Source organism: Oncorhynchus mykiss, chromosome 21, assembly GCF_057628025.1.
Source record: "Oncorhynchus mykiss isolate SJ-2025 chromosome 21, ASM5762802v1, whole genome shotgun sequence".
Classification (NCBI taxonomy): Eukaryota; Metazoa; Chordata; class Actinopteri; order Salmoniformes; family Salmonidae; genus Oncorhynchus; species Oncorhynchus mykiss.
Genome location: NC_143042.1, coordinates 37,200,001 through 37,209,941, shown reverse-complemented (window position 1 = coordinate 37,209,941; position 9,941 = coordinate 37,200,001).

Genomic DNA, 9,941 nt, shown 5'->3' with positions numbered 1-9,941 from the left:
AAATTGAATTAATGTAACGGCGTCAAACATGTGGTTTCCATATTTCTATTATATTTTATTATTATTATATTTGAATGAAAGCAAGTTGAGGAAGAAACAAGGAGAACTCTTCAAAACAGTTTTGTAGGCCTCCTGTTTTTGTTATTTGTTATTTATTTACCTAAGCAAGTCAGTTAAGAACAAATTCTTATTTTCAATGACGGCCTGGGAACAGAAGGTTAACTGCCTTGTTCAGGGGCAGAATGACAGAGTTTTAGCTCGGGGATTTGATCTTGCTACCTTTCGGTTCCTAGGCCAACAATTTAACCACTAGGCTACCTGCCACCCCATCTTTAAACTTTAAGATTAGCAATTGCATAGCAATCATTACGAAAGTGAAACGGTAAATTCTAATCAACGCCCCAGTCAGGCGAACAGAACGTGATGTTGTGTGCTTTTCCAGCAGCTGAATAGAGAGTGTGTGTGTCTGTGATTCAGTAAGCAGAGTTAAAGGTGAAATCGCTCTCTGGCATCATTCCCCTCACTGCACCTTACTCATCTAATCTTACTTCCCTTGACACACACACACACACATGCGCACACGCACACGCACACACACACAAACATAGAAATTCCAGTGATTCATAAGAAACTTGGCCTAGCGTCGTCAATTGGCCTAGCATCGTCCGGGTTGGGGAGGGGTTGGCCGGTAGGGATATCCTTGTCTCATCGTGCACCAACGACTCCTGTGGCGGGCTGGGCGCAGTGCGCGCTAACCAAGGTTGCCAGGTGCACGGTGTTTCCTCTGACACATTGGTGCGGCTGGCTTCCGGGTTGGATGCGTGCTGTGTTAAGAAGCAGTGCGGATTCGTAGGGTTGTGTATCGGAGGACGCATGACTTTCAACCTTCGTCTCTCCCGAGCCCGCACGGAAGTTGTAGCAATGGGACAAGATAGTAGCTACTAAAACGATTGGATACCACGAAATTGGGGAGAAAAACAGGGTAAAATAAAAAAAAACGAAACAAAACAAAAAAAATAGCGTTTATTCTCGAGAGTACTGATCATGGTACAATTTACAACAGGTTATACACTAAAAATGACGTCATAGGTTTTATTCTGTCCTTCCTCCACTCCGATACAATGCTAGTATAGTTCACAAGCCTTCCCACATTGTCCATCACCTGTTAAATAATCTACTACTAGCCCAAGGTCTCTCCTCTCCCTGTGTAGAGACAGGACAGTCTGACGATAGCTCCATTAGTTTCTAACAAGGAACAGACAGTCCTTCTAATTCTGGACGAAAACTACAGACATTACATTCAGTATTATGATTATAATAAGATTCATACATCCATACAGTAACATAGTAGTATTCTGTTTAGTCATAGTTCTGATTGAAATGTATACATAATTTAGTCATTATTCATAAAAATCCCTTAACAATTACAAATAAAAAACAGAAATACTTATTTAGATAAGTATTCAGACCCTTCGGAATGATGCTTGAAATTGAGGTCAGGTGCATCCTGTTTCCATTGATCATCCTTGAGATGTTTCTTCAACTTGATTGGAGTCCACCTGTGGTAAATTCAATTGATTGGACATGATTTGGAAAGGCACACACCTGTCTATATAAGGTTCGACAGTTGACAGTGCATGTCGGAGCAAAAACCAAGCCATGAGGTCGAAGGAATTGTCCGTAGAGGTCCGATGCAGGATTGTGTCGAGGCACAGATCTGGGGAAGGGTACCAAAAAATTTCTGCAGCATTGAAGGTCCCCAAGAACAGAGTGGCTTCCATCTTTCTTAAATGGAAGAAGTTTTGAACAACCAAGACTCTTCCTGGAGTTGGCCGCCCAGCCAAATGGAACAATCTGGAAAGAAGTGCATTGGTTAGGGAGGTGATGGTCACTCTGACAGAGCTCCAGAGTTCCTCTGTGTTGATGGCAGAACCTTCCAGAAGGACAACCATCTCTGTAGCACTCCACCAATTAGGCCTTTGTGGTAGAGTGGCCAGACAGAAGCCACTCCTCAGTAAAAGGCACAAGGACTCGACGATTTTCTGGTCTGATGAAACCAAGATTGAACTCTTTGGCCTGAATGTCAAGCGTCAAGTCTGGAGGAAATCTGGCATACTGTAGGGTTGTTTTTCAGCGACAAGGACTGGGAACCTAGTCAGGATCGAGGGAAAGATGAACTGAGCAAAGAATATAGAGAAATCCTTGATGAAAAACTGCTCCAGAGCTCTCAGGGCCTCAGACTGGGGCAAAGGTTCACCTTCCAACAGGACAACAACCCTAAGCCCACAGCCAAGACAAGACAGGAGTGGCTTCGGGACAAGTCTCTGAATGTCCTTGAACAGCCCAGCCAGAGCCCGGACTTGAACCCGATCAAACATCTCTGGAGAGACCAGAAAATAGCTGCGCAGCAACGCTCCCCATCCAACCTGACAGAGCTTGAGAGGATCTACAGAGAAGAATGGTAGAAAATCCCCAAATACAGGTGTACCAAGCTTGTAGTGTCATGCCCAAGAAGACTTGATGCTGTAATTGCTGCCAAAGGTGCTTCAACAAAGTACTGAGTAAAGAGTCTGAATACTTATGTAAATGTAATATTTCATTTTTTATTTTGATATCATGGATGTCGCATCCATAGCTCTGTCTATGCACGGCCGGACTACTGCATTTGGGGCCTGTTACTTATTAGCTAACTTACTGCCTTTCAACACATTTAGCCATGGTGCTGTTTTAGAATGCCATTATACACATTTTCATGAGACTAAGAGAAAATGTTGCAGTTTCATAGCAAATTTCCTGCAATTCTACACATTTTGCAATCTACACATTTGCAATTCTACACATTTTGCAACCCCACTCCCAAAAATTACATTTATTAGTTATTATGGGGTGGGGGTGGGGGCTCCCATTCGGTAATCCGGCCCTGTGTGTATGAATTTGAGAGTGGTGACATTTCTCCAGGCCCATCACTCAGTTTGTTATCGAACAGCTGGACTCTAGCTTTAAGGCAGATACAATGAGCTTTTCTCTCAAAAGGACACTATGTCACCTACTGTATGCTGCTCTGTTTGTAACCCATTTGTTTTTTTAGACAGTTATTACTACTATGCCACCTAGTGGACATAGAGTGTGTGATTCGACAGGCATGCCTGTGCGCATCACACTCACTGTGAGTTCCACTCCCCTTCTCTCTTGTGCGTTCAATAGCAGTTTATGACATGACTACTTTCAGAGGCATACTTAGCCCTTCTAATTCCATTACATAGGTTTCATTGACAGCTTGGAGTATTTGAAAGGAGTCATTGAAAGACTGTATGGCATATATACAGCCTTGTCTGAGTACCCAGACAGAGGGAAAATGCATGTGTTAGACAAGAAGAAGAATCTATAAAAATAGAAATTGAGTAGCCTCCATTTAGAGTGCTTTGTGTTCGCTCGTTGCTGCTTCTCGGGCAGGTCTGCACTCAGTTACTATGCTCTAACAGTGGTTCCCGAAATTTTTATAGTCCCGTACCCCTTCAAACAGTCAACCTCCAGCTGCGTACCCCCTCTAGCACCAGGGTCAGCGCTCTCTCAAATGTTGTTTTTTGCCATCATTGTAAGCCTGCCACACAAACACTATAGGATACATTTCTTAAACATAAGAATGAGTGTGAATTTTGGTCACAACCCGGCTGGTGGGAAGTGACAAAGAGCTCTTAATAGGACCAGGGAACAAATAATAATATAATAATAATCATTCATTTTGCTCTTTATTTAACCATCTTACATATAAAACCTTATCTGGTCATCGAAAATTGCGAATAACACACCACAGGTTAATGAGAAGGGTGTGCTTGAAAGGACGCACATACCTCTGCAATGTTGGGTTGTATTGGCGTTTTCATGCTAGTGAGGGACGAGAATCCACTTTCACATAGGTACGTGGTTGCAAAGACAGCGTGATTTGCCAAGGCAGGATACTCTGAGCGTGGCCCAATCCAGAAATCTGGCAGTGGCTTCTGATTAAATTCAATTTTCACAGAACCGCTTGTTGCAATTTTGATGAGGCTCTCTTGTTCAGATATCGGTAAGTGGACTGGAGGTAGGGCATGAAAGGGATAACGAATCCAGTTGTTTGTGTCATCGGGAAAGTACCTGCGTAATTGCACACCAAACTCACTTAGCTGCCTCTCGATATCCCATTTGACTTTGTCTATATGCTTGAGTGTATTTGCACACAAAAATCATACAATGATGGAAAGACCTGTGTGTTGTCCTTGTTAATGCAGACAGAGAAGAGCTCCAACTTCTTAATCATAGGCTCAATTTTGTCCCACATTGAATATAGTTCCCTGTAATCCTAGATTCAGATCATTCAGGCGAGAAAAAACATCAATCAGAAAGGCCAGTCGTGTGAGAAACTTGTCATCTTGCAAGCGGACAGAGAAGTGAAAATGATGGTCAGTAAAGATAACTTTAAGCTCGTCTCTCAATTCAAAGAAACGTGTCAATACTTTGCCCCTTGATAACCAGCGCACTTCTGTACATTGTAAAAGCATTAGATGGTCGCTGCCCATATCCTTTCATAATGCAGAAAATACACGAGAGTTCAGGGACCTCCAAAACATCTTTCAAGCTGTCAGGCATTCCCTTGGCATGAAGGGCCTCTCGGTGGATTCTGCAGTGTACCCAAGTAGCGTTGGGAGCAGCTGCTTGCACGCACGATAACACTCCACTATGTCTCCCTGACGTGGCTTTTGCTCCATCAGTACAGATACCAACACATCTTGACCACCAAAGTCCATTTGATGTCACAAAGCTGTCCAGTACTTTAAAAATATCCTCTCATGTTGTCCTGGTTTCCAGTGGTTTGCAGAAGAGGATCTCTTCCTTAATTGACCCCCATAAACGTAACAGATATATACCAGGAGCTGTGCCAGGCCTGCCACATCTGTCAACTCATCCAGCTGTAACTCATATAATTCTCTGGCTTGTATGCGAAGCAGTCATTTTTTCAAAACATCTCCTGCCATGTCACTGATGCGTCGTGAAACAGTGTTGTTTGATGAAGACATTGTCTGTATACTTGTTGTCCCAGCCATATCCACAATAGTATGGGGCTTGCCTGTCCTCGCCACTCAGTTGGTCACCATATAAGATGCTTCTAGCCCCTTCTTATTAATGGTATCTGTTGCTTTTATTACTACTTGAAAGTCGTCTTAATTCTCACTCAAAAAATTGGCATGCTTCGTTTCGAAATGTCTGCTCAAAAGTGAAGGTTTCATTGAATTGTGAGATAGTACTTTTGCACATATAACACACAGTGGCTGAGGAAAGGCACTACTCCCAATAAGTGAACCCCAAATCAATGTAGTTCTCATCATATTTGCACCTCTTCGATGGTCCAACGTCCCTGTCTGTTGTTCGGTGCTTTCCTGGGTAAAGGGGCAGTAGCTCTTTGGCTGCATCAGATTCACAACTGTCAGTGTCCATGCTAGCTGGGCTAACAGCAAATGTAGAATGACTGATGCTAGCATTGGATGTGCTCGTGGAAGCAGAACAACTTGTCGTCGACAGGTGCAGGTGTAGTACTGCTGGTAGTAGCAGCACTACCAGTAGAGTTGGTATGTGTCTCTATGGACACAGGCCTTACTTTTTTAACCATTTATCCATTTTCGAGGGAACAGAATGAGCAGCAGCTACATTTAGCTACATATGGACAGTTAGTAGAATTCCCGCGAGAGATTAACGGTTAATGTGATTGGATGTTAATTATTTGACTAGGCTACCTGTATTTGACATTGTGTTGTTATTTCGTGGAACACTAGATGGTTTCATTTTATTTTTGGCAGTGAAAACGAGGCTACTCAGACGAGAAAAAAACTCACCCAAATGTATAGCCCCGTAAGAAAATATAAATGAACTGTTTGAAAATGCGAAGACATTTTTTTTCTACAAAAAAATAGAATTTGTAAAATTACATTTTTATTTGTCGAAACCGGACGGCATTGCGAGTACCCCAGTTTGGGAATACCTGGTCTACTACTACGAAGTGTGACCGTGGACATGCGCGTACTGGTGGGCTATACACCCACACATGCTCGAGAAGCGAACAGCCATTTTCTCAGCAAATTCAGTCATTTTGTCAATTTATTATTGATTGAGAAAGGTCTGTGAATATTATGTGATCTTAACCCTCGAAACGCCAACGGGGTCAATTTTGACCCCAAGGGTCAACAACATGTCATCATTTCGAACGCCTTTTTTTTTTGTCCTTCTGAAATTGTCGGACTTATCCATAACCAAGAGGGATGGTGGTATTTACCAGTGGTGGGGAACGTACTTAAATGTCATACTTGAGTAAAGGTAAAGATACCTTAAACAATTTACTTGTGTTACAAACGGTGAATAAAATAAAACGTTTCACTGCTTGACAGACAGTGTCTCTTTGCAATCATTACCAATTTGACCCCTTTTGGTGCTTTTAAGCTAAAAATATGTTGGCGCTTTTAGGGTTATGATAGATGGCTGTATAGCCTCAGCTTGTAAACAAGACAATGGTTTTGCCCAGGGAGTAGCAGGAATGGTTCAAGTTACAGTGGGGCAAAAAAGTATTTAGTCAGCCACCAATTGTGCAAGTTCTCCCACTTAAAAAGATGAGAGAGGCCTGTAATTTTCATCATAGGTACACTTCAACTATGACAGACAAAATTAATCCAGAAAATCACATTGTAGGATTTTTTATTAATTTATTTGCAAAATATGGTGGAAAATAAGTATTTGGTCAATAACAAAAGTTTATCTCAATACTTTGTTATATACCCTTTGTTGGCAATGACAGAGGTCAAACGTTTTCTGTAAGTCTTCACAAGGTTTTCACACACTGTTGCTGTTATTTTGGCCTATTCCTCCAAGCAGATCTCCTCTAGAGCAGTGATGTTTTGGGGCTGTTGCTGGGCAACACGGACTTTCAACTCCCTCCAAAGATGTTCTATGGGGTTGAGATCTGGAGACTGGCTAGGCCTCTCCAGGACCTTGAAATGCTTCTTACGAAGCCACTCCTTCGTTGCCCGGGTGGTGTGTTTGGGATCATTGTCATGCTGAAAGACCCAGCCACATTTCATCTTCAATGCCCTTGCTGATGGAAGGAGGTTTTCACTCAAAATCTCACGATACATGGCCCCATTCTTTCTTTCCATTACACGGATCAGTCGTCCAAGTCCCTTTGCAGAAAAACAGCCCCAAAGCATGATGTTTCCACCCCCATGCTTCACAGTAGGTATGGTGTTATTTGGATGCAACTCAGCATTCTTTGTCCTCCAAACACGACGAGTTTAGTTTTTACCAAAAAGTTATATTTTGGTTTCATCTGACCATATGACATTCTCCCAATCTTCTTCTGGATCATCCAAATGCTCTCTAGCAAACTTCAGACAGGCCTGGTCATGTACTGGCTTAAGCAGGGGGACACGTCTGGCACTGCAGGATTTGAGTCCCTGGCGGCGTAGTGTGTTACTGATGGTAGGCTTTGTTACTTTGGTCCCAGCTCTCTGCAGGTCATTTACTAGGTCCCCCCGTGTGGTTCTGGGATTTTTGCTCACCGGTCTTGTGATCATTTTGACCCCACGGGGTGAGATCTTGCGTGGAGCCCCAGATCGAGGGAGATTATCAGTGGTCTTGTATGTCTTCCACTTCCTAATAATTGCTCAAACAGTTGACTTCTTCAAACCAAGCTGCTTACCTATTGCAGATTCAGTCTTCCCAGCCTGGTGCAGGTCTACAATTTTGTTTCTGGTGTCCTTTGACAGCTCTTTGGTCTTGGCCATAGTGGAGTTTGGAGTGTAACTGTTTGAGGTTGTGGACAGGTGTCTTTTATACTGATAACAAGTTCAAACAGGTGCCATTAATACAGGTAACGAGTGGAGGACAGAGGAGCCTCTTAAAGAAGAAGTTACAGGTCTGTGAGAGCCAGAAATCTTGCTTGTTTGTAGGTGACCAAATACTTAATTTCCACCATAATTTGCAAATAAATTCATTAAAAATCCTACAATATGATTTTCTGGATTTTTTCTCTCGTTTTGTCTGTCATAGTTGAAGTGTACCTATGATGAAAATTATAGGCCTCTCTCATCTTTTTAAGTGGGAGAACTTGCACAATTGGTGGCTGACTAAATACTTTTTTGCCCCACTGTATTTTTACCTGACTTTGCCGGTGGTCTGTAATATTTGTTTTTTAGGGTGTCCACGAGGGTAGGGTAGTAGTCTGTGGTGTAAGTCTACAGTGCCTGCAGCCTGATTCTAGGTCAGACCCAGTTTGAAGTTGAATTTAGATTTCTGCCCATTTTTGCCAACCTTCTTATTTATTCATACCATTGCTACCACTACCATTATTTTGAACATACATAGGCCTATCACCATTTTGCACTAAAAAGTGCTACTTTTCTTCCTGCCTGTTGCGAGACATGTTTTACCCTTCACGGTGTCAAAGCCACAGAACTAGAATGAGATTCAATTTCCATGGTCAACGCATCTTGACATCGCTGTGGCTGTGGGAAACTGTAGAGACAGGACCAGTGCAAAGTGTTATACCACCTGGCTCGGCTCGGCCCGATCAACCCGATGAGGGTCCAAAGATGAGCCAGGAGCAGCATAACCGCCGTTGGAAAGGTGAAAACATGGTGAACTAACACCCTTTGACCTGGAGATGGCAGTGTAACGTAGGTCTTTATTTTCAAATTCCAATTTCCAACCTTTTGTTGGGGAGTTTTGTCGTTTAATAGCTTCTTTGTGACCCAAATAACTAAAACACGGCTTTATAAAAAAGAGGTTGTTGTGTGGTGCCATAGCATACAGACGTTTATGTCATTCAGTCCCAGATCTCAGTGTGTGTTCTCACACTTTAAACTGCCATATAAAACTAACATGGCACGGGGCTTATTAAACAATTAAAGTAAAGGCTTTTAAGGACATGAATATTGACTGTTAATGCAGTTTAGAGCTGGTGCTCATGCTCCGTCTTGTTCTTCATGGCATATTGTTGATTTAAAACTGATCCAGTTGAGGGGTGAATCCAATGGTTGTTGGTCGTGTGAACTACGAAGTGACTATTTTTGTTGCTTTCTTTTTTTCAACACAACTGGTAAAATGTAGTTTAGTACTACTAAACCACATTTACTAGACAAGTAAAAGTGTTTTTCAACCATCTTTACTGTGTGGAACTGAATAATTATTTTGAAACAGAACACAGTGATGTGGTATGTTACGGTATGTTTTGCTCAATAGGCAGAATCGTGTCTATCATGCGAGGTTCAGATGGAGTATTTTAAAGTACTGAACTACTACTGTTTTTTAAAAACTTTATCTTCCTCCTCCTTTCTCTTCTCTCTTTCTCTGGACAGATATGTGAGGAATTTGTTGTCACTTACATCAGTCTTCAGTTGCCGTGGGAACTATGAAAACAAATGTATGCACTCAATACTGTAAGTCGCTCTGGATAAGAGCGTCTGCTAAATTACAACATGTATTTATTTGAAATGTATAAGGACAGGTGAGAAGGCAGTTAAAGATCTGTGTCAATGTGTGTGTGTATGCTTATGTGTGTGTGTATGCATCTATATGGCCTTGTGCATGTATATGTGCTAGTATTTGCGTGTGTGTGTTCCTCAGACCTCAGTCGAGGACAGCTCTTTGCTCTCTCTGCTCTGTAGCCTGTCTGGGCGTGTTGGACACACCAGACTCTGACAGTGGACAGGCTGTGTTTTTGGTCAAGACCGACTGAGGAGTTTATTTACAGAGTGGAGCAGCAATGCTGTGTGTGTGTGTGTGTGTGTGTGTGTGTGTGTGTGTGTGTTTGTGAGTGTGAGTGTGAGTGTGAGTGTGTGTGTGTGCGTGTACGTATGTGTTTGTTTGTGTGAGTGTGTGTGAGTGTGTGTGCGTGTGTGTGTGTGTGTGTGTGTGTTTGT